This window comes from Bos indicus, chromosome 1, assembly GCF_029378745.1.
Source record: "Bos indicus isolate NIAB-ARS_2022 breed Sahiwal x Tharparkar chromosome 1, NIAB-ARS_B.indTharparkar_mat_pri_1.0, whole genome shotgun sequence".
NCBI lineage: Eukaryota > Metazoa > Chordata > Mammalia > Artiodactyla > Bovidae > Bos > Bos indicus.
The window spans coordinates 91766793-91787809 of record NC_091760.1 but is presented as its reverse complement, the minus strand read 5'-3'; the positions used below and the strand labels follow the sequence as shown (position 1 = coordinate 91787809).

Genomic DNA, 21017 nt, shown 5'->3' with positions numbered 1-21017 from the left:
GGAAGACCTCAGAAATCTTTGGAAAATATTCACACTCAAAAGAATAGGAAAGCCTTTCCTCAGAGGTAAGTGTGGAGCTTAGCTGAGACAGAACAGAGTGTAAGCACTGGAGGGAGACTGAGAGACTGGGGCCTGAAAATTTTCCATGAACTCAGAGGAGGCAGAGCTCAGAAAATATCAGAGGGGGAAAAAAAGAAAGACAATATCTGAGTCACTTGATTGCAGCCTGTGGGGAAATCAGGAAGAACAGGGCTGGAGGTTATAAGCCCTTAAGAACCAAGACGGGTTCTGAGATTCAGAGTGTGTACTTAGTGGTCCCATATTATCAGAAGGAAACAATCTATTGACCTAGAAGGGGAACTGGGAGCCCTTGAGCCTGAAATCTGAAAAACCACCACGACCCCTCCACACTTCTCTTCAGAATCCATGTGCTAAGAGTGCAAGAAAATCCAAATCATACATTTATGAGAACAAAAAAGAATATGCACACCATAGTTCAAAAGGAAAAATTTTTCTGTAGACTATTAAAATTTTGCAGAAAACAATCCTTGTCCTCTCTTTATAAGTTCATCATTTTATAATCTCTCTGCCTTGTCCCAGGACCTGAGAAGAAAAAGAGAAACTGGGATATTCTGCCCGAACTTCTCCTCTCTCCCTTTTCTGCTCTACACTGTGGGAGCCAAAAGTCTGTGTGCTATGGAGAAAGGGAACTCTTTCAATAAAAATATAAGGTTGAATTTTTTAAAACAAAGTCTCAACTGAAATGAGATTGTTTTAATAGGTGAAATATATATATATATAATCATACAGAAATATCCTTTAGAGAGCCCCTTGCTCAGCTATTGATGGGGACTTGACAGAAGGCGTTGGGAAACAGTAATTGGCAAAGCAAATTTTATTTTAATCAAACTAATCACATAATCTCATTTGATTGTCACAACATGAATACAGATTTTAATATTATCCCATTTTATTGTCAAGAAATCTTGGGTTCAGAAAAGTTAAGCTTGATCATAAGTGCACAAACTGATATATAGACAAGTTTTCCAAGTCCAAATGTCTTGCTATTTTAATGTCCCTGTGCCCTGAAAAGTATTTGCAGCAGGCATGGCCTGTTCATATTATCTATTAATAATTATCTATTAATGTAATAAACTTTACCGTATTCCAACATTTCAAAGTCCTATGTTTCAATATTGACTTTAAATACTATGTTTTCTCTGAAAGCTATAATCTCCACTAGAACTGATCTTCCCCCCTGGAACTCATCTCTTCCTTTCCCATAATCTCATAAGATTTTTACTTTAACCTATTTATAGTATTGCATGAGCATCTGCTCTGTTCCCATCAGATATTATTTCTTAGGACTAATGCTTCTATCAACTCTTCTTTATATTACTCAAGGTACATAGTACATTATTTTGCACCTAGTAAGTATTCAAATTTGTTTAAATTAAATAATACATATAGGGACTTCCCTGGTCGTCCTGTGGTTAAGATGCTGCTTTGCAATGCAGGAGGTGTGGGTTCATCCCCTGGTTGGGGAATTAAGATCCCATATGCCATGGGGTGTGGCCAAGAAAATTTTTTTAAAAACACATGTAGTATTTTTTAATGCTTTGAAGAATAGAGAAGAGTGCCTAACCTTGGTTTGACCCACAGACACTTATGCCCAATATTAGTTATTCAGTAATTTGTTTCTTTGAAGCAATGAATGAGCATTGTATTAAAAAATATTAAGGATAGAAAACCTAAAATAAATATTAATATAAAAAAGAATGGAATAAACTATTAGAGCTGCAAACTTTTAAATTTCTCATTCACCTTATGCCATACATTGGATTTTATCTTAAAGCAGATCTACAAGAAATGTCTAGTATTTACATAAAGTTATCCCTTTTGTTATCTCTTGTAATGATTAATTTATGTGTCAATTTAACTGGGACATGGGGTGCAGATATTTAGTTTAACAATATTCTAGTTGTGTCTGTGAAGGTGTGTCTAGATAAGATTAACTTTTGAATTGAAAGACTGAGTAAAGCACTCCTCAATTTGAGTGGCTTCATCCAATCTGGGAAGCACAAATAGAATAAAAACAATTAAGAGAGAAATCCCTCTCTTTGCTTGACTGTCTCTAAGTGGGATATCAGTCTTCTACCTCTCTCTTGCATGCGTGCATGCACTCTCTCTCTCTTTCACTCTCTCTCTCCTACTTTCTCACTCTCTCCCACTCTCTCACTCTCTCCCTCCCCTGCGTGCTCCTCCACTCTCTTCTCTTCAAGTCTTGGATTCTCCTGATATCTTTTAAATGAAATAGAGCTGTAACACTGATTTGCCTAAGAGCTGTAGCACGGTTTGTCCAAGACCCGAGAGCTGTGACGCGCCGAGGGCTTTAATGTCCGTTGCTCCAAATCTTTGTTGTGACGAGACAAAGAACCGAGGAACATACACTCGCGTGACATCTATGGTGCCGTGACTCAGATTTAACCTGGCTGAAACAACCTCCGCGGAAGAGGCCAAGCACAGCAGGAACCCAACTCAGCAAAGCTCCCACGCTAGAAGAGGAAGGTGAAGAAACCCAAGGCAGGGGAAGGTCCATTGTGCTGGAAACCGGGACAGCGAAAAATGAACTCAGCAGAAAGCTCACGCGGCCCAGTCTCAGATTCCAGAAGACCTCCAGTTAAGATGGAAAATAACCAATCCACTTCCCGGCAGATGCCTTTGAGATGCATCCTTGATAACTGGAAGCTATTCGACCCTCTAGCTCTAAGGAGAAGTCGTTTGAAATTCTTTTGTGCCACTGTGTGGCCACACTATCCACTGGGGGACGAGGAACACTGGCCTGAGGATGGAACTTCAAATTACAATACCATCCTGCAATTAGAATTATTCTGCAAAAGACAATGGAAATGGACAGAGACCCCCCATGTCCAAATTTTCTTCCGAATAAGAGATATGACGGAGAAGGCAATGGCACCCCACTCCAGTACTCTTGCCTGGAAAATCCCATGGGCGGAGGAGCCTGGTAGGCTGCAGGCCATGGGGTCGCGAAGAGTCGGACACGACTGAGCGACTTGACTTGACTTTGACCTTTAAACTCAGACCTGGACTAGAACTTACACTATCAGTAATCTTGGGTCTCCATCTGCAAATCTTAGATCTCTCAGGCTTCAAATTGCATGAGCCAATTCCTTATAATAAATCTATTTATAGCTATATACAGTTATCTACAGAGATTGGTCAGTTGGTAAAGAATCTGCCTCAATTCAGGAGACCCTGGTTAGATTCCTGGGTCAGGAAGATCCACTGGAAGAAGCAATAGGCTATCCACTCCAATATTCTTGCGTGGAGAATTCCATGGACTGTATAGTCCATGGAGTCACAAAGAGTCTGACACAACCGAATGACTTTCACTTCTCACTTTCACAGAGATTGTTATTGATGCTGATGTAACTATACACATTCCTTATATCCTTTAGTGAGTTTTCTACAGATATAAGCAAATCACAACAAATTTTGCAGCTTAAAACAACAATGTATCATCTCATAGTTTCTGTAGGTCAGTAGTCCAGCTACAACTTTGTTGTTATTGTTTAGTCACTAAGTTATGGCTCTTTTGTGACCCCATGGACTGTAGCCCACAAAGCTCCTCCATCCATGGGATTCTCCAGGCAAGAATATTGGAGTGGGCTGCCATTTCCTTCTCTAGGGGATTTTTCCAACCCTGGGATTGAACCAGGCCTCCTGCATTAGCAGGCAGACTCTTTACCTCTTAGTTACCAGGGAAGCCCCAGATACAACTTACATTACAACTCCACTGCACAGGGTCTCACACAGCTGCAATAAGATGTCAGCCAGGTCTACAGTGTCATTTACAGTGTGGAGTCCTCTTCCAAGCCCATGTGATTATTGGCAGAATTCACTTTCTTGCAGCTGTATAACTCAGGGTAGTTTGTTTTTGCAAGGCCTGCATGAAAATGTCTCTGAACTCAAGGAAAGACTAATCTGTCTTTCAAAGGTAAAGAACTCACTTGATTTGGTAAGATCTCCTTTTGATTAAATCAAGGTAAAACTGATCAGAGATCTTAATTACATTTCCAAAATCCCTTCACCTTTGCTATGTAAGTAAACTAATCATGAGAGTGACCTCCATCATACTCACAGGTAGTGCCTACATTTGAAAAAGTGAAAGTTTCTCAGTCATGTCCGACCCTTTGGACCCCAAGGACTATACAGTCCATGGAGTTCTCCAGGCTAGAATACTTGAATGGAGGGGATCTTCCCAACCCAAGGATTTAACCCAGGTCTGCCACATTGCAGGCAGATTATTTACCAGCTGAGCCACAAGGGAAGCCCAAGAACACTGGAATGGGTAGCCTATCCCTTTCCAGTGGATCTTTCTGACCCAGGAATCCATCTGGGGTCTCCTGCATTGCAGGCAGATTCTTACCAACTGAGCTATGACGGAAGCCCAGGGGTGTATTTAATAGGGTGCAAGAACCTTTGAAGTCAGAATTTTGCTTACTTAACCCAGTTTATTAGGCTTCCAACATGGCTTAGTGGGTAACTAGCCTCCCTGCAATGCAGGAGATACAGAAGACACAGGTCCAATCCCTGGGTTTGGAAGATCCCCTGGAGAAAGGCAGGACAACCCACTCTAGTGTTCTTGCCTGGAGAATCCCATGGGCAGAGGAGCTTCTCGGGTTTATGGTGCATAGGGTCACAAATAGTCAGACATGACTGAAGTGACTGAGCACAACCCTGTTAATTATTTTAGATTGTTTTTGATATATTCTTTGCATCTTCCTTGCTAATATGAATATTTTAAAGAGCCTGAGAACTTCAAAATGAAATGGTCCTCAAAAGTTAGAAATTCATTTAAGTGCCCAGAATGGAACTTGAAATATGAGAATATCAAAAAGAAAATAAGCCTCAGAAAAGACTGCCGAAAACAAACAAGCAAACAAACTGTACTTATTATTCTGCAGAGTAAAGTATATTTCTATGATCTGTATAAAGTGAGGTCAAATGTTCTCCTTTGGAATAGGCTAGAAATATCCCCAGTGCTCTTTCTTATGACATCTCTGAATTTCATCAATATAATGTGCTTTCTTAAGCCCATCTGCATCTACCTTTGCCTGGATATTTTTTGTTCTCTTAGGGTGTACAGCATAGAATACATTTAACATACTCTGTCAAATTAATTCATCCAATAGAAATTATAAAGGTGTGGTTAATATATTAAAAACACTTTTTATTGTTCGATTCTTTATAATATAGCATAAACTTTGCATAGTATATGGATTTCTATTTTACACTGACTAGTGCTCACATATTTTTTAAGATCAAGAAAGATGATTTTACAGGATACTCAGATTGCCAAGCCCATAATTCAAACTGTCGCCATTATTTCTACTTTGTTGATGACAGCAAATTCATGGCATATAGTGCTTTTCATTATGTAATAACATTTATGAAGAATTATAGTCATTTCAATTACCAGAGAAAGCAAAATATTTCCCATCTCAAACCTCTGCTTCCAACACACTGTGTGTGACATACATTCCCAATTTCAGAGTAGTCATTCATCAATCAACTCCCAATTTATTCTTCTAAAAGGCTCACATGAAAAATTATGCAATACAAGTTGGTAAATCAGATGGATCATCTTTAGGAGGCGTTAGCCTGAAAAGCTGAAATTAGCCTTGCTTTCTTGGGGTGCCTTGAAATCTCCTTCCTGTAGCCTTGTTATCTCCTTTCCATCCCTCCCTCCTCATCTCAGAAATACTTGGCATATGAGAACTTATCCAGAGGAAATTCAATCGTTTATCTCTTAGTTCATCACTGACTATAGTAAATGTATGATTAGTTTATTGCTGGTCAAAGACTGTAGAGAATTTTCCAGAAATTTGAGTTAGTAGATCAGTAAGAAAGATCCATTACCAATGCATATATGTGGAATCTAGAAAAATGGAATAGAAAAGCTTATTTGCAAAATGGAAATAGAGACATGGATTTAGAGGGGAAACATATGGATACCAAGGTGGGGTATAGGCGGTGGAATGAATTGGGAGATTGGGATGGACATATATACACTATTGATACTATGTATTAAATGGATAACTAGTGAGAACCTACTGTATAGCTCAGGGAACTCAATGCTCTGTAGTGACCTAAATAGAAAGGAAATCCCAAAAAGAGATGATAAATGCATACATATATCTGATTCACTTTACTGTACGGCATAGACTAACACAACACTGTTAAGCAACTATACTCCAATAAAAATTAAAAAGAAAGATCCATTACCAAACTGATCTGGAATTATTGGTATTATATTAATGATGCTGAATTATTGATGTTGAATTATGGCTAAAAAGGAAAAAAAAAGGAGAAAGGGCAAAACTAAGGAAGAATGCATTCATTACTTTTAAAAAACTTTTATTGAACTGATCACTTGGAATAACTTTTAAAGTGTTACATAGGATTATATGCTTGGAGAAAACTCAGTTTTTTTCTTCAGTCCACAGTCACTTGTATATTATATAAATCTTTATACACAGTAATAGTCAGGAACCCAAGCGATCTATCATATTTGATCAAGCCAAGCATAAATCATTTATTCATGATTTACTATTTCTTACTTGATTCATTGATTCATCTCCAGACAAGACAAGGTCAGTATGAAAAAAAGAAAAAAAAAATGATTGAGTTCCCTGCCCTTAGGAGAGAGCAGCTTAACCAACAAATTTATCTTTACATCTGACCTCATGAATCTTGACACTGGGAGTTCTGTAAGATGGGAAAAAAAAAATAAAACCTTATAGATGGCCCTTCAAATGTAAATGTATGTGTAAGAGTGAAAATAGTGGAAAGATCAACAACTGAAGTGTGAGGGTCACAGCTATACTAGTCCTCACCATAAGACAATCTGGTTCATCTAACATGCATTTACCTAATTTGATTGGTACTTATATTCAATATTTTTCTACTTTAATTCATATTTTCCCAGTTTTACTTCCCAATTCCCTTTCTGTGGCACCCTAATTTTTCACATATACATTTAGCTCATTCAAGTCACAGTGTTTAGCTATGAATTAGACAAGCTGAGGGATGGAAAATTACAGTACCTTTCAAATCTCTTGATATAATGCTGCAACAACCTATAATCATATAGGCTGCAAAAATAGGCTTCTAAACCTGACTTCTAAGTTCAAGGCAGTCTTTGGCTTTCTGAATTCTTCCTCTGGCTTCTCCCCCGCCCTACCATCTGCACATATTTCCAACACACAGAAATGTAAACAGAGTGGATTTGTACCTTGTTTTAGCTTGATTTGCCATAACAAGCCATAAACTGGTTGGCTTAAACAATAGATATTCATTTCTCATGGTTCTGGGTAGTCCAAGATCAAAGGGCTAGGCAGGTGTTAGCTCTTTTACTGGCCTAGAGATCACCACCTTCTCCGTTTTTGTACCCACTTGCAGAGAAACGGGGAGCTCTGGTCTCTCTTATAAAGCCACTCATACTATCTTGGGGGCCACAATCTCATCTAAACCCAATTATCTATCAAAGACCTAACTTCCAAACCCCATCACATTGATGGTTAGAGTGTCGACGTATCATTTTGTTGCATTCAATTTGTAGCATATACTGAAAGCATATAGTGCACGCGTGCGTGCATGCTAAGTCAGTCGCGTCTGACTTTTGTGACCCTATGGACTATAGCCTTCTGTCCACAGGATTTTCCAGGAAAGAATACTGGAATGGGTTTCCATGCCCTCCTTCAGGAGATCTTCCCAACCTGGGGATTGAACCCGTATCTCTTACGTCTCCTGTATAGGCAAGCAGGTTCTTTACCACTAGCACCACCGTATGGGAAATCCCCATATGGTGCATGTGCTGTATTAAATGTAGAAAGTGTTTTTAAAAATAAAATTGATAGTTATTTTTCTGTTAAAAAAATATACCTAGATGGCTGAATTGAATCTTCATAGAAGTTTGGATAATTTCCAGATTTCTTAGAGTAATAGTATGATATACTTTTACTGCTGCTACTGCTAAGTCACTTCAGTCGTGTTCAACTCTGTGCGACCCCATAGACGGCAGCCCACCAAGCTCCCCCGTCCCTGGTATTCTCCAGGCAAGAACACTGGAGTGGGTTGCCATCTCCTTCTCCAAAGCATCAAAGTGAAAAGTGAAAGTGAAGTCGCTCAGTCATGTCTGACCCTCAGTGACCCCATGGACTGCAGCCTTCCAGGCTCCTCCATCCATGGGATTTTCCAGGCAAGAGTGCTGGAGTCGGGTGCCCCTTTTACTACTTGACCCTAATTTCCTTGGTTTCTGCACTCCTCTCCTCCCTGGACTCTACTCTCTAGCCATAATGGGTTTCATTAGCCTTCACTCAAAATGTCTGATTCTTTAAATGGCTTTTCATATACTTGTCCCCTCTGCTTGAGATGCCATGGGTCAACTCTTACTTATCCTTCAAGATTAAGTTTCACTAACATCTTTCATGACTTCTCCTTTTCCCATAAAATGTTAATGATTCCCTTTTCTGCTTCCCTCATTTTGTTTGCACTTCTATCACAACATCAAAACTATGAGATTGTTTAATTACTGTTTGCATATCTATTTCTCTTATGAGACTGTGACACACTTGGAGATGGGGTAATTTATAATAAATCTTTTAGTTCAGCAAACCCAGATTGGTGCCTGATCCACATGAAGACTCAGTATATGAAGAATGAATGAATTAATCATTAACTTAGGTCACACAGAAAAGTATGAGATCAGTTGTTTCTCAAGTACACCTTGGACTATAAAAACTCGCCCTTTGTTTCACACAATCCCCTCTTTCTAATCTGTTCAGTTTTGCCTGTGGTTTTGCTGCTTCTTAGTTATACCCTCCCTTGCTGCCTGCTGCAGGAGATCTAGATATTCTAACTCCTACATCACTCAAGCAGTGTTTCCCAAATTTGCTTAACTGTAAAGCTCAGTGAGGATACTTGTTACAAATACAAATTTCTGATTTCAATCTCAGAATATTAAATAGAAGCTGCAGGGGGTTGAGCTTACCAATCTGCATTTTAAAACACATCCCCCAGATGATTCTGAAGAAGACAACCGTGAACAGAGGGTAAGCTCTGTTTTCAAACAACTGTTTCCTCCAGTGGCCACTTGTCTTAGTTTAGGACTTCATTAAACAGTAGTTTGGTTTCCTCAGACATAGAAAGAAGACTCTCAATTGAATGTCCTTCCTGAAGCACTGGAAACCCCTTTAATGGACTCCAGAAATCTCCATACTACCTTCTCCATGCAAAATTCACTGTAGAAACTTCAGCCTGCTGACTCTGTTCTTGGATGCTCACTGAGTTTCAAAAGTGTTGCCACTGCTGCTGCTGCTACCCCTAGAACAGCTTTGTGTTTTGCAGTCTGCAAACTGATTCTGATGAGTTGTGACAGCTCATGCTCTGTGGGTTTACCTTTAATCAAACTAGACCCTGAGGATGTATGGATTCCCTGTAGAACGTACAGATTGGGTGTCACTGAGGGTTAAAAATGAGTATGAAGACTACGTACTTACATAGAGCCTGGCTCAGGGTAAGCACTCAATAAATATTACCACTTCCTAATATTTCTGTTGTCAGATGGACTGCATAAATTCTTCTTTTGACCCTGACTCAAGAAGACCTATACTCTCTCTTTCTCTCTCTCTCTCTATATATATATATATTTAAACTTAATCACTGGAAATATAAAAGTATCTTAATCCTCTAAACTAATTCCACTACTTGAATTATTTTTGATTAATTATAATCTTACAGAAACATATTTTTTCATAGAATGCCAAAATTCAATGTATTTGAGTAATAGAGTCAATGTATTTAATTCACAACATTCAGATTGCAGAGGCCATAAACTTGCTTTGTTGATTCAATAAGCATAATAGTATTTTAAAGCCTTCTTGAATACTAAATATTACTGCTTGTGTTAGTTCACTATTACTGGGTAGGAAGTCACTCCAAAACTTAGTGGCTTAAAATAACTACCACTTATTATTTCTCATGAATTTGTGAGTTGGCTAAGTGCTCTGAACTTGCCTGATCTATCCTGGGCTCACTTATATATTTCTGGTTAGGTGGAAGGGTGCTGGGGGATAGTCTAGCTGTTCTTGTGTTGCCTCAAATTTGTTCAAATGATGATCACCCCATCCAAGGGAGAAAAGATAGGTGCAAAGTCTCTTGACTAAGGTTTGGTTAAGATTAATGACTTAATTAAAATGACTAGTGAGTTGACTAAAACGGCTAATGAATGTTACTTTTGCCACATTTTATGGATCAGAAAAATATATAAGTTAATTCTTGATCTAAGGGATGTGAAATAGACTTCATCTTTTGATGGAAGTTGCTGAAAAGCGTTATTTCAAAGCACATACAGAGACTACTATTGGGATAGTTAATGTAATCAGTCTGCCACATTAGTCATGCAGCAAAATATTTCATTCTGGGAGTCTTATAAAATTTTCAATTAAAAAAAGGCAGATTCTGAACTAAGGTCAAAATCATGCCCCTGATTCCATTATCACCCAGAAAGCCATAAGAAGTCACAAAACTATCAAATGATCATTTGCTTGTCTTTAAAATAGTGATAGCATGAACCTCATGTAGTTATCATGACTGCATGACTACATGACCATTGCAGAAGATATCATAACAATAAACACCTCGCAGGGTGACTGGAAAAAGGTAAATACAAAGATATTTTGAGTTAAGTTAAAATAATGAATTGTTTTTAATTTGCTTTCTTCAATTTATTAACTAGAATCTCAATTTTTTCTTTGCTTTCCTTCATGTATCATCTTTATGCCAGAGTTTTATAATCTTAACATTAATTTTATAATTTTAACATTATTGCTAAAGAAGGTAGTCTTTAGCAATATTCATCCTTCTGAAACATGTTTTCCAAATGATCCTTTCATCCTGACTAAATGAGTAAACATTTTGTTGTTGTTGTTGTTGTTGTTTGGTGGTGGTGTTTTTTAATGGGGCTTTGTATTTCTAATAAACAAAAACTATATCTGACCAATTTAAACAGAAGGGAAACGTATATAAGGAATACTTTAGCATTCACAGAATTGACAAAAGCATTGGGAAACCAATGTCAGAAAATGAGGAAAGAAATGTACAGTAAAATCATATCAGAAATAGTCTCTAATATCTTTAGTTCAACTCACAGGCTCTTACCCATACCAAAGATCCTCACTGAATACATATTTTTTAATTGAGGTAATACCAATTTATAACATTATATGAGTTTCATGTGTATACATCATACCTCTTAATCTGTATACCCTACAGTGTGAATAATTTTTGTCTCCTCTGAGTCTCATGTCAAACCTCCAAGATCCAAAATTCTATGCTAGAGCATCTGATAGACTGAGCCTAGGTCACATAGCCCCACCACAAGTATTAGAAAATTGTAAAAGAGACTCTCTGCCCCATCTGTCTTACACTGTGGAAAGAAGGGCCTTGACATTACATTTTCTCAAGGTCCAATCAAATAAGAAGGATATTTGGGATGCTAGGAAGACCAAACCAAATGCTCACTGCAATCTACCCCCTTAGTTGTTCAATATCCACAGTTCTCTTTCTCTCACATTGTATTTCATAAAAGAATTCTAAAGTTTAGTATAGGGCAATTTTGTCTTCTGTATACTTAGTCTCTTGACAAAGGAGGCACCCAACAGTTCAGCTCTGATTAATATCCATTATTCTCTCAATCTTTTATGATTCTCATCTCAATAATCTGAAACCTGTGGAGGAGAAACAAAATTGTAACCACCAACCTCCCAGGGATAGGTATTCTGTTAGTTCACAGTTGGTGATCAATAATTTGTACACCTATGGCTGATTCATGTTGATGTTTGACGGAAAACAACAAAATTCTGTAAGGCAATTATCCTTCAATTTTAAAAATTAATTAATTAAAAATTTTTTTCCAAAAGACTTAGATATTTCCCATTTCCCAGTATAGTACAGTTACTTTGTAAATAGTTACTGATCTCTGAGAAAAGATGGGAGAAATATTCACCAAGCATATATCTGATGTGATTTCAGAATGTTTCCCAATGAGTCTGGCTCCCTCAAAGTGTAGTATACTCGGGTCTTGACAACATTTTCGATATGAGAATTGGGATGAATGGCTGTAACAGTAACATTATGATTCCATTAGCTTCTCTCATATAGCTTTTATTTAAAAAAATAAATAAATAAACTGCTAGCTGTTCACTAAAATAGGCATCCTTTTCTCCCCTGGACCACAGCAAGTTTATAGTTTTGCTTCCTGCAACTGCATGTGGCCACATGACAGAATTCTAGTCAACTGAATGTTACTTTAAATGCTGTCTACCACTTTCAGACCTGGTCATAAAAACCTCTTACTCCTTCATATCCTTTTTCCTTCCAGAGTATCCCAGGATCCCACATTGAAGCTGCATGTTGAGGTTGGCAGAGGCACCGTCATCCTGGACTACTGAACAGCTCTGTAGTATCCATGTCCTCCTTCCTCAACCTCTATCCTGGAACCATTTGTAATTGTTATTTGGGAAAGAAATACATTTTTTGAGTGTTGAGGATTATATATTTGTGCATATATTTGGTGTGAGTGTGTGTTTGTACTTGGTACATATTTTCACAGTCTGTCCTACCCTAAGTAATACAAGCTTTAGTGTACTGTACATATATTGTGATTCTATGAAACCCTATAACCAGTTAGCAACTATCAAAAATTTATGACCATTTTAATCATCACAAATACTTTCATCATCTCATCATAACATGCCCCTTTGCCTCAGATTCCTATCAGGAAGCTCATTTCGACTTGATATTCTCCCATGAATATATAGTGTTTATATAAAAAACTAAAGGGAAAACAAAATGAAAAACGAGTATCAAAGCACTTTTCAAAGCTTTGGCATGCACCTCATCACTTTTTATGGACTTTCATGGGGTATATAGTAAAAACAAACAAAACAAAAGAGTAGGTCACAAATGATACATATTTTCTAGCATTTCTAATTATAGAATCTTTGAATTCTGTTATACCAAGAAAAATATCTTAATTCAAGAAAGATATCTTATTTCAACTTCATTTGGTGTACATTTTCATTGAGTTCAGGTTTTAGTCAGCAAGCTATATGATTAAATATCTCCAGCTGTTAGAACTAGCAATAAGTATTTCAGAACATTAAATGTCTTATCATGCCTATACATAGGTAAAAGTTAAAAATCTAGAAATAATAAAATGTAAGAGATAAGCAATGAAGATTTTTTTTTGAAGAAATAACTTCTTTAGATTAAGGACTTGCAGCATCTATAAGCAAGGAAAAAGAGTCACAACCAAGGGAAGAAGGACTCAAAGAGCAGGGGTAAGGGGGCCCTGTGGGCTTGGGGGTCAGGATAAACAAGGTACTCTGAATCTTCCCTATTTTGGCTTAACACCAGTTCTTAGATTTTTGCTTTACTCTAATCAAAGCTCTAATTTTCCCAAAAGAGATCTCTTGATTAACTGAAATCAATGGATGTTACAATTTGGCAAACTATAGATTCAAATTTTGCATTTGATTCTTGGCTCCTTCAGGCCTGCAACTATAGCTGTAATATGATCATAGAAAATATGGGGATTTAGAATGTGCATTAAGAATTTAGGATTTTTGAGCTTGCCATTCTCTTTTTTTAGGACACTCAAAAAATGTCCTAAAAAATAGTCAATGGACTCCATCATTCCTGAATTCTATTTTTGCTGTTTCAAAGCAGAAGCAACTCTTTATTTTACAGCTTTGCTTTCAAAGGACTATTTTGGGAGTACACAGTTGATAATTTAATTAGAAAATCCATCCTTTCAAGTTATAGTCTGCCAGAATTATATTCCTGAAACCCAGCAGTATTATGTTTATTTTCAGGCCCAAATAGGCAAGATAACTAATTTCAAATTCTTTGAACATTCATTACCTCTCCTGTACTTAATAGTACCATTCAGTGTTCTTGTTTCTAAACAACAGAAACATCTCTGGTTAACCCGCTCAGAGAGTAAATTCATCTAGCGACTATGGGCTGGGAAAGATATCAAGAGGTCTGGAGAACCAGCTTTCAGAATGGGCAGAGAAAACAGGAGAAAAGCACAGCCTAAATAAACTCTTGCTGCTGCTGCTAAGTCACTTCAGTCGTGTCCGACTCTTTGAGACCCCATAGACGGCAGCCCACCAGGCTCCCCCATCCTTGGGATTCTCCAGGCAAGAACACTGGAGTGGGTTGCCATTTCCTTTTAGGTCTGTCTCGGAAATAGCAACCCACTCCAGTGATCTTGCCTAGAGAATCCCAGGGATGGCAGAGCCTGGTGGGCTGCTGTCTATGGGGTCTCAAAGAGTCGGACACGACTGAAGTGACTTAGCAGCAGCAGCAGCATTAGGCCTGCCGGGCCTGTCTGACCTGTTTTTGGCATCACTACCACTAGACATTGCCTGAGTTCCTAAAAGGCTCCACTGAACTCTGCTTAAGATGATATTTCTGTACCCTGCTCTTCCATGCAGATCCTTTAAGTATTTTGATTACTCTTTGTATGATGTAATACTCCCAGATGATAAGACATTTGAAGGAGGAGAAATGCTGAATTACAAGTACGCACTACAGTAATTGAGTAATGAAAGAGTAATTAGGCCTTAGATGTTTTAATCCTTCTTATGTCATTTTGTCTAACTGATGCAAAATGCTCTGATCGTAAGTGAAAATTCTGGTCAAATTATTCCAAATGTGATTGTCAGGAACCAAACATCTTTACAGGAACTCTCTCCTGACCTATGCCCTAGTTTTTCCTCCATTGTCAAGTAGCTATTTATTTATTTAATTTTCATTTTATATCGGAGCATTGTTGAATAACACTGTTGTGTTACTTTCTAGTGTATGGCAAAGTGATTCAATTATCCATACACATGTATATTTTCTTTTTCAAATTATTTTCCCATTAAGGTTATCAAAAAATATGGAGCAGAATTCCCTATGCTATGCAGTATGTCTCTGTTGGTTATCTATTTTAAATAAAGCCGTGTGTACATGTTAGGTGGCTATTCAAGTCTTGAACCAGACATCAGTCAAGTTTACTGGAAGCAGGATCACTGTTCATTTAAAGATCATGGTCATGCTGTCTTCTCCCTGTCTCCTCTCTTCAGGAGCTCAAAGTTCCTTGTGTATACTCATCATTGCTTTAGGGTTTAACTAAAGTGATAATGATCTCAGAATCTAATTTAAGGATTAAGAGAGAGGCCCCATTTGGTAAGCCTACTCCTAATCTATATTCAAGAAAATTGGAGATACCAAGGGAATATTTCATGCAAAGTTGGGCTCAATAAAGGACAGAAATGGTATGGACCTAACAGAAGCAGACGATATTAAGAAGAGGTGGCAGGAATACACAGAAGAACAGTACAAAAAAGATCTTCACAACCCAGATAATCACGATGGTGTGATCACTCACCTAGAGCCAGACATCCTGGAATGTGAAGTCAAGTGGGCCTTAGAAAGCATCACTATGAACAAAGCTAGTGGAGGTGATGGAATTCCAGTGGAGCTCTTTCAAATCCTGAAAGATGATGCTGTGAAAGTGCTGCACTCAATATGCCGGCAAATTTGGAAAACTCAGCAGTGGCCACAGGACTGGAAAAGGTCAGTTTTCATTCCAATCCCAAAGAAAGGCAATGCCAAAGAATGCTCAAACTACCACATAATTGCACTCATCTCACACGCTAGCAAAGGAATGCTCAAAATTCTCCAAGCCAGGCTTCAGCAATACGTGAACTGTGAACTTCCTAATGTTCCAGCTGGTTTTAGAAAAGGCAGAGGAACCCGATACCAAATTGCCAACATCTGCTGGATCGTGGAAAAAGCAAGAGAGTTCCAGAAAAACATCTATTTCTGCTTTATTGACTATGCCAAAACCTTTGACTGTGTGAATCACAAGAAACTGCGGAAAATTCTTCAAGAGATGGGAATACCAGACCACCTGACCTGTCTCTTGAGAAACCTATATGCAGGTCAGGAAGCAACAGTTAGAACTGGACATGGAACAATAGACTGGTTGCAAATAGGAAAAGAAGTACGTCAAGGCTGTATATTGTCACCCTGCTTATTTAACTTTTATACAGAGTACATCATGAGAAACGCTGGGCTGGAAGAAGCACAAGCTGAAATCAAGATTACCGGGAGAAATATCAGTAACCTCAGATACGCAGATGACACCACCCTTATGGCAGAAAGTGAAGAGGAACTCAAAAGCCTCTTGATGAAAGTGAAAGTGGAGAGTGAAAAAGTTGGCTTAAAGCTCAACATTCAGAAAACGAAGATCATGGCATCTGGTCCCATCACTTCATGGGAAATAGATGGGGAAACAGTGGAAACAGTGTCAGACTTTATTTTTTTGGGCTCCAAAATCACTGCAGATAGTGATTGCAGCCATGAAATTAAAAGGTGCTTACTCCTTGGAAGGCAAATCATGACCAACCTAGATAGCATATTCAAAAGCAGAGACATTACTTTGCCAACAAAGGTCCATCTAGTCAAGGCTATGGTTTTTCCAGTGGTCATGTATGGATATGAGAGTTGGACTGTAAAGAAAGCTGAGCACCGAAGAATTAATGCTTTTGAACTGTGGTGTTGTAGAAGACTCTTGAGAGGCCCTTGAACTGCAAGGAGATCCAACCAGTCCATTCTGAAGGAGATCAGCCCTGGGATAGCTTAGGAAGGAATGATGCTAAAGCTGAAACTCCAGTACTTTGTCCACCTCATGCGAAGGGTTGACTCATTGGAAAAGACTCTGATGCTGGGAGGGATTGGGGGCAGGAGGAGAAGGGAACAACAGAGGATGAGATGGCTGGATGGCATTACAGACTCAATGGACGTGAGTCTCAGTGAACTCCGGGGGTTGGTGATGGACAGGGAGTCTGGGCGTACTGCGATTCATGGGGTCGAAAAGAGTCGGACACCACTGAGCGACTAAACTGAACTGAACTGAATCTATATTCTCTTTCCTAAATTTACCTGAGCTCAGGATTGGGAGGTATTAAGCTACTTTGCCCCTGGGTAAAATTGTATCTTTGCCCTGTGTTTTCTATGTGTAGGCAGTTCCTTTGGAAATTCAGTGGGGATATGGAGTGATTATCTAAACAGAATTTGGGAATACCTCGATCCTCTCACCAACTAATATCTTCAAATCATCACTCAACCACTGTAAACTTGCTTTACTAATCAATGATTTTCATCTGGAATTCTGGCATAATGCAGAGGGAATCTTATTTTAAGAAACTCATACTTACACCTTTTGATTCCCTTACAGTTTGTCAGTGGCTGAAAGAACTAACAGTATTGTCTTAAGCAAAATGATATATTGAGATAGTTATAGACTCACCTGCAATTTTAAGAAATAATACAAAGAATTTCCAGGTACCTTTTACCCAGTTTCCCCAACAGTAACTTTTTCTTTTATTTATTTATTTTTTTTTATTGAAGGATAATTGCTTTACAGAATTTTGTTGTTTTCTGTCAAACCTCAACATGAATTAGCCATAGGTATACATATATCCCCTCCCTTTTGAACCTAAAAATATGGAACACTTCACGAATTTGCATGTCATCCTTGTGCAGGGGCCATGCTAATCTTCTCTGTATCATTCTAATCTTCTCTGTATCATTTTAGTATATGTGCTGCCAAAGTGAACACCAACAATAACATTTTAAAACTACAGTTTACACTTGAACAACCCAAGAGAACTAGAGCTATCCACCACCTGCAGAGTCAAAAATCCATGTATGACTCTAGAATGGCCCTCCTTATCTGAGGTTCTATACTCCAGGATTCAACCAACCATGGATATATACTAAACATTTATTGAAAAAATCTACATACAAGTGGAGCCATGCAGTTCAAACTCATACAGAACAATACCACAATCAAGACACTGACACTCAATTGTCAAGGTACAGAATTTTCCATCATCACAAGGATCTTGCATATTGCCATTTACAGTTTCCTCAGGTCTTAAATTTTGTTAACCAGAAATCTGTTTATTATTTCTACAATTTTAATCATTTTAAAAGTGTTATATAAATTGCATCATATCATATATAACCTATATGTAGGGACTTTTTTTTTTTTTTTTAACTCAGCGTATTACTCAGTGTGGAGATTTGTCCAAGTTGTTATATGTACCAATAGTTCATTGCTTTTTATTGCTGAGCTAGATTATGTGGTTTGAATGTGCTAGAGTTTGTTTAACCATTCACCAGTTGAAGCCCATCTGTGTTTTACTAATGTTGGCCTTGTACAAATACAGCTGCTGTAAACATTCATGTACAGATTTTGTGTGAACATAAGTTTTCTTATCTCTGGAGTAAAGGCAAAGAAGTGGAATTGCTGGGTTGGATGGTAGTTGAATGTTTAATTTATTAAGAAACTGCTGAATTGTTTTCCAGAGTGGCTGTAAAACTTTTTACTCCCACCAGAAATGTATGAGTGATCTAGTTTCTCGGTATCCTTGCTTTGGGTTCATTTTGCCTTTCTTTTTATAGGTTTTCAAGGAAGGGCTTAATTATCAGTTTGAGACTCTTTGTCATCTCTAACACATACATTTAGTGCTATAAATCTCCCTCTCAGCACCGTTTAGCTGTATTCCAAAATACTTACATGTTCTATTTGTTAAATGAGTCTAGTCACTGAATTTTAATTATTATATTTTATGGTTCTAAAATTTATATTTGGATTTTCATATCTTCTATTTAATGGTTAAAACTTTCTAGTTCTTTGCTGAGACTTTATATCTTTGCATTTGTTTGTATCCTGTTCATAACCGCTTCTAGAAGCATTTTTATGATGGTTGCTTCAAGATATTTATAATTCTAACATTACTTTTACTGTGTTGTTAATGTCTAATGATTATCTGTTTTGATTCAGTTGGAGCCCGAAAAGGGTATAAGTTCAGTTCAATCACTCAGTCATGTCCGACTCTTTGTGACCCCCATGGACTGCAGAACAGCAGGCCTCCCTGTCCATCATGAATTCACGGAGCCTACTCAAACACATATCCATTGAGTTGGTGATGCCATCCAACCACCTCATCCTCTGTCATCCCCTTCTCCTCCTGAACTCAATCTTTCCCAGCATCAGTGTCTTTTCAAATGAGTCACCTCTTTGCATCAGGTAGCCAAAGTATTGGAGTTTCAGCTTCAACATCAGTCCTTCCAATGAACACCCAGGACTGATCTCCTTTAGGATGGACTGGTTAGATCTCCTTGCAGTCCAAGGGATTCTCAAGAGTCTTCTCCAACACCACAGTTCAAAAGCAACAATTCTTCTGCACTCAGCTTTCTTTATAATTCAACTGTCACATCCATACATGACTACTGGAAACACCATAGCCTTGACAAGATAGACCTTTGTTGGCAAAGTAATATCTCTGCTTTTTAATATGCTGTCTAGGTTGGTCATAGCTTTTCTTCCAAGGAGTAAGTGTCTTTTAATTTCATGGCCTCAGCCACCATCTTCAGCAATTTTGGAACCTCAAAAAATAACATCTGCCACTGTTTCCACTGTTTCTCCATCTATCTCCCATGACGTGATGGGACCAGATGCCATGATCTTCGTTTTCTGAATGTGGAGTTTTAAGCCAACTTTTTCACTCTCCTCTTTCACTTTCATCAAGAGGCTCTTTAGTTCTTCTTCACTTTCTGCCATAAGGGTGGTGTTATCTGCATGTCTGAGGTTATTGATATTTCTCCTGGCAATCTTGACTCTAGCTTGTGCTTCATCCAGCCCAGCGTTTCTCATGATGTACTCTGCATATAAGTTAAATAAGCAGAGTGACAATATACTGCCTTGACATATTCCCTTTCCTATTTGGAACCAGTCTGTTGTTCCATGTCCAGTTCTAACTGTTGCTTCCTGACCTGCATATAGGTTTCTCAAGAGGCAGGTCAGGTGATCTGGTATTCCCATCTCTTTCAGAATTTTCCACAGTTTCTTGTGATCCACACAGTCAAAGGCTTTGGCATAGTCAATAAAGCAGAAATAGATGTTTTTCTGGAATTCTCCTGCTTTTTCTACAATCTGGCGGATGTTGGCAATTTGATCTCTGGTTCCTCTGCCTTTCTAAAACCAGTTGAACATCTGGAAGTTCATGGTTCATGTATTGCTGAAGCCTGGCTTGGAGAATTTTGAGCATTCCTTTGCTAGCGTGTGAGATAAGTGCAATTGTGCGGTAGTTTGAGCATTCTTTGGCATTGCCTTTCTTAGGAATTGGAATGAAAATTAACCTTTTCCAGTCCTGTGGCCACTGCTGTGTTTTCCAAATTGCTAACATATTGAGTGCAGGACTTTCATAGCATCATTTTTAGGATCTGAAATAGCCCAACTGGAATTTCATCACCTCCACCAGCTTTGTTCATAGTGATGCTCCCTAAGGCCCACTTGACTACACATTCCAGGTTGTCTGGCTCTAGGTGAGCCAGACAATCACATCATCATGATTATCTGGGTTGTGAAGATCTTTTTTGTACAGTTCTTCTGTGTATTCTTGCCATCTCTTCTTAATATATTCTGCTTGTGCTTCTGTTAGGTCTGCTTCTGTTAGGTCTTTACAGTAGGTCTGTTAGGTCTGCTAGGATTTTATAGTACATGTGGTCACAAAGAGTCAGACATGACTGAGAGATTTTCACTTTCACATGTTCATTTTATGCCAAAAACTCAGCAGTGGCCAGAGGATTGGAAAAGGTCAGTTTTCATTCCAATCCCTAGAAAAGGCAATACCAAAGAATGCTCAAACTACTGCACAATTGCATTCATCTCACACGCTAGCAAAGTAATGCTCAAAATTCTCTAAGCCAGGCTTCAACAGTACCTGAACCATGAACTTCCAGATGTTCAACTGAGTTTTAGAAAGGCAGAGGAACCAGAAATAAAATTGCCAACATCTGCT

At 38.3% G+C, this 21017-nt stretch overlaps 1 non-coding gene across 1 annotated transcript; it reads right to left on the bottom strand.

Moving 5' to 3' along the window:
• Positions 1 to 17646: 17646 nt before the first annotated feature.
• On the bottom strand, positions 17647 to 17750 carry LOC139185263 (U6 spliceosomal RNA). Its single transcript, XR_011568869.1, has one exon. It is a non-coding gene; the product is annotated as a U6 spliceosomal RNA (small nuclear RNA).
• Positions 17751 to 21017: the final 3267 nt, after the last annotated feature.